The 5173-nt window shown below is 35.1% G+C and overlaps 1 long non-coding RNA gene across 1 annotated transcript; it reads left to right on the forward strand.

The window, feature by feature from the left end:
* The first annotated feature begins 284 nt into the window (after positions 1-284).
* LOC145730698 (uncharacterized) lies at positions 285-4384 on the forward strand. The gene is made up of 2 exons (XR_014178661.1): positions 285-689; positions 754-4384. It is a non-coding gene; the product is annotated as an uncharacterized LOC145730698 (long non-coding RNA).
* The last annotated feature ends 789 nt before the right edge of the window (positions 4385-5173 follow it).

A 5173-nucleotide genomic window follows, 5' to 3' on the forward strand; every position in this document is an offset into this window, starting at 1 on the left:
GTTACTATTATGTTTATTTTGGCTCTTATAAATAGTGTTGATATCAAAATACGTTACAGTTTACTTAATAAAATGGAATAATCGAGACACAATAGAAGAAAATGCGACTTAAAGCTTTATTGAGTTAAGTTATGTATCGATTTATTTTTTAGAGCAAGAGCACAATTTCAACATCAAGAGAGTAATAGCCATTACCTGCGAGTAGAATACTATGTACCTGATTCCATGAGATCACGATTTATCAGACATAAGAAGACAAGAAGAAGGTACTTTTTCTACAACTTTCTATGGTAAGTATTCACAACGAAAGATAATAACACACTGCAACGTCACACACAAGTTAAAATATCATCTGTTGTCAACGTGATAATAGCCGTCCTGCGTTTTTTCGGTTTGGTACATGGTACCAGGTACCAGACAATTTAACGGGTATTGCCAAAATCATAGTAACAATGTAATAGAAAGGTAAATCAAGGTTTAAGAATAACATTATGGACTTCTGCGTCGTTATAGGAAGTCAAATGTTTTGGATCAAAGTCAATGAAGTCTGGTTGAATAACATACACTATGCTGACGACACTGTTCTGATTGTGGACAACATGGATGATCTGCAACAGCGGCTCAATGTAGTAGGAGAGTATAGCCAGGATATGGGATTAAACATGAACAAAAAGAAAACTAAATTTATGGTTATTATGAGAGAGATAGATGTATTTAGAAACGTCAGCATAACTTATAATGGAAAAGTTATAGAACGGGCAGAAAAGTTAAAGTACCCAGGAACTTGGCTTTATGAAGAATGGTCAACAGACAAGGAGATTGATTGCAGAATTGAGCAAGCCCGAGGAGCACGAATGCTTTAAGAGATGTTGTAAAGAAACCGAAGTGTTGTTTTCGATATACTGATGACACTTTCGTACGTTCATTTCATGATGCACTTATCACAATTCGTTACATTTTCATGATGCACTTATCACAAGGAAACCAGATGGGACAGCTCTGCAAAGTATACCGGAAGCCAACACACACGAAATGTTACCTCAAGAGTGCGTCTAACCTGACCTAACCATCACTTTAGCTAAAAAAGAAAAGTAATCTCTCTATCGCAGCGAGGTAAGGCGGTTTTCAAAATTTCTGAAGTGGAAAAGAAGTGTTTTTGCATGGAATGGATACAGCAGGCAACAGTTCAACAGAACCACTAAAAAACATAGAAGAACGTAACGGATAGTACCGGAAGCATGCTGCAAAAGCATCAGGTTAAAATGATCTTCAACCCAAAACGCACAATTCAACAACATTCTGGAAGAAACAGGAAACACAAGGCTACCAATTTTTCCATGAAGTGGGCATATTTGAAAAACGCATCGTTACTATTAAGCACTTACTAGAAAGGCCATTGAGATCTTCTTCTACATGAGGGAAGAAGCCATGGAAGTACTTGCGCCAAACGCAGTATCTACGTACAGACAACCTGTAAACATTCTCTTAATTTCGGATTTTTTCAGAAGAAAAGTGGATATCTAATAGACTGCATATAACCATTGATAACAAATTGATTTATTTTTTTATTTACATAAATTTTCTGAAAGCATATTTTCCAATCCGCTTTTCCTGCATGTATGTAGGCAACTAATCTGAATACATTGCTATAGACGCAGAATAAGAAATGCGATCGTTGATAAAACATGCAAATAAGTTTCAATTTAAAAAAGTTCGTGTCTTCATGGCAGGAAATTTCGATTTTAATTTCATTTTGGGGCCGGTGTCGCTGATTCTAGCGCAGCGGGGTCCCGGAAAGGAGGAAACCTACGTGACTTCATTATCGGCTGAACGGGAGTGATATTCCTGCCACATGTTGTGCCTCAAATTTGCATTTTCCGATGGTAATAGCTTCTCGGAGGTTTTTTCCCTTCGTCTGCTTTTGCGTTAAGGTGTTTAAAATAAAGGCACCACATTTTTGCGATAGGCTCGCATTAGGGGACGATTTTTATATTTCCGACGGTAGAATCCCGCATGTTTGCTCAAGGTTTTGCAGGTAGGTTTTTGATTTTACTACTCAAATTGTCTGTTATGCTGGAATAAGAATGATAGGTAAATCAAACAAATATCTTATTTTTCCTATAGGTATAGTTGATTTTATAGGAGGAGGATTTTTAATTATATGAGCACAAAAACTCGCACTTAAATTTAACGTTTTTGTTTTTGCCGTTGTTATTATACTTAGAAGTATTGAAAACAATATTAATAATAGTTTGCTTTGGAAATACTGTGGAAAGTACACAGTGACCCAAATAAACCTCACAAATTCTCATGACACCAGCGTACACCCTTTTTCAAAGGAGCTTTGTAATCATGTTGAATCAAATTGTTATAAATCAAACATGATCCGACCGCCAGTAGTAATAAAAAAGTGTGTAATTCCTGTTTGTTTAAAATGACGTTCAATGTAGCACAAACAAAGCAACACTAATAACAAAATCTCGTTATAGCGTAACGTTCTTTCCTAAAACAGGGTAATGCCCGAAACATTAAACGAAATAATAGAATTTTCTTAAATCAGTTGAATAGAACTGCCGTACGTGATTTCATTTGGCCAAAGAAGTGCTTAAGAATTTAAGGGCGTTATTTTTTCAGTTTAAGTCAGATTTAACTTAGGACCGTCGCTAATAAACGAATTTCTACAACGCCTCGGAAAGAACAATTCCAAACCCTAGCCCTAGGGTGTTTATAGATAAAGTTTAATTTCTCCTTAAGTGCACGTTCTGTTTTCCCAGCTTCCTCGGTACCCAACGCAATATGTGTATTACTACATAACTGTAACTGTTAACTGCAGTTAGATAAACAACTGGGTTTCCTTATCAGCTCAATTAACGGCGTAATTAGAGTGTGGCACAATTCAACTGCAGGTATTAAACGCCCCTCGTTATTAATAATGATATAATGTGAACCGGGAAAACTTTAGTTAATTTCGTAAAGTTTAATAGGGCTTGTCTAATGCATATTTGAAAATCGTTTATGGATTTTACATTATGATTTAATGCAGTTTTAGAGAGGTTTATATTCCTCGTGCTTGAGTTTACCTTAGATTTGTAATAATGTGTGTACGTGAACTTTAATTTATATAATCTTTGATCAACCATATATTATCCTCTCAAAAGTTTTACTATAGTTGAGTGAAATAATCTAGAGTGTATTTTGTGAACTAGCAACATTTGATTAATATTACAGTGATAAAGGTGGCGAGTTTTCTAACATCTTTCAATACTTAAACTGAGAAAAGGTAAAAAAGTTATTCAGTAATCAATCAGCAGTAGTTCTAAGATAGTGTTATCATCATTTATAATTTAACATATTAGCATATTGAAATTGAGTAACCTTTTCTAAATCGTCGTGTCTATGTCAATTGCTTTTAGTTATAAAATAATGAGTCCTTAGTATTTACCGTAGCCTAATCATGACAAGAGAATGCCAATCATTTGTTCTGAGTATTCCATTTGTTACTATTAAGAGTTTTCCTAATAACACATATAAAGAGACGCCGCTGGTGAAAATGACGCACCAAACCAAAACTTTATAGAGCGATTTTGCTTTTGTTGTCAGGGCACTCCTATCCATTGTTCACATAAAAACCATCAACACTTTTTTATTTCCGGATTGGAACAGGTATTTTTTGTCGGCCAGAATGATGACTCGTTATCAAAATGCGTTTGTCTGAGTTAATAACAAAATTTTGGTATCCAGCTGGCTTGGTTTATGTTTCTCATTTTTTCAGTATTTTAGGTTATATTATGTATGTAAGAATTCTGACTCACCTACATAGGAACTGTTATCAATGAGAGATGGGATCACTAAGAAATACGCCTTTGCTACATTTGATAATCCAAAGAAAAATAATATATAAGGACAAGATAAGGACAACATCATGGCTGAGGAACTTGAGAGTGTGGTTCAACAGGTCGTCTGCTCAACTGTATCGCGCTGCAGTTAATAAGATCATGATAGCTAATCTACTGGCCAGCATCATTGTCAACGATCGTGATGGTCATGACACCTGAAGAAGAAGAAAGAATAATTCAAAGAAATAAAAATCAATTTTCCCTTACTAAACCAATTTTCTGACCAGTTTTACAGTCAACAATGGAAAGTATTCGAATTACCATCTTCTCTGATGGTTAATATCTAAAGCTTCTCTAAATCCTTAATCTAAACATTAGATTTCTCCACTAGAATTATTAGAATTTTTAATAATTATATCGTAATCAAAGCTAAAATAGACTGAGTGGACTAATAATAATCATGATTACCTTACTACCGTACGGTCGGTAGAATTTTTTGTAAAATGCTAATAGTGTATTATCTAAATGTGTAAAAAAGGCTTAGTTATTTTGGATTTAATTGTTGACAACTCCACTTACCCTTTCCTTTTCATCTCGCCTTCAATATTTCATGACTGGATTAGCCGAGACTAATAATCTAATTTCAAACTTTGGTAAATAGTTACCGCTGTACTCCATACAGCAAACCCATCTTAATTTCCACGAATCTCATTCCAACCAAGCACAACTTCCCAAGAAAATCGTTATTTCTATTCTTCTCGTGCCGTCCATCTAAAGCATGTAAACACCTAAACTCAATACTCGAACGATACCCTTTTCCAATGGCAATAGAAACCATTCTCTCTCATTATTGTTTCTGTTTGTATTTCAGATTGCCACGGGCTTGTTGGAAATAAACTTCAACATGAACTGGTGCATTACAGGAATTTGATGGCCATCAAGGCTTATTTAAAAAGAACTATATCGAATTCAGCATTGCAATTCCGAACAAAAAAAGCGATGTTTGAGCAGAGTGGTCTTAGGAATTACGAGTGCGGGGGTGACATCCGCTTGCAAATGGATTCTGCATCTAGCTTAAAAGGAAATAAGTAAGGCCTCATCAAAAGTATTGTACTCTGGTATTGTAAACGGCATTGTTCCTGTTCTCGGACGCATTTCCTGCTTTAGCTCATAAAACAAAATATACACTACCGAAATCTCAATAAGGAAACAAAAGCTGTAATTTATATGCTCGGTTGCTTTCCTTCGGAAGCGAAAGCAAATACGAAAATAAACCAGGAACAAACATTTCCAGCTTCATTTATTTTACTTGAATGGACTTAAAAAATGTTTCACCT

The sequence above is a fragment of the Ips typographus genome, linkage group LG6 (assembly GCF_016097725.1).
Source record: "Ips typographus isolate SLU linkage group LG6, UJ_Ityp_2.0, whole genome shotgun sequence".
NCBI lineage: Eukaryota > Metazoa > Arthropoda > Insecta > Coleoptera > Curculionidae > Ips > Ips typographus.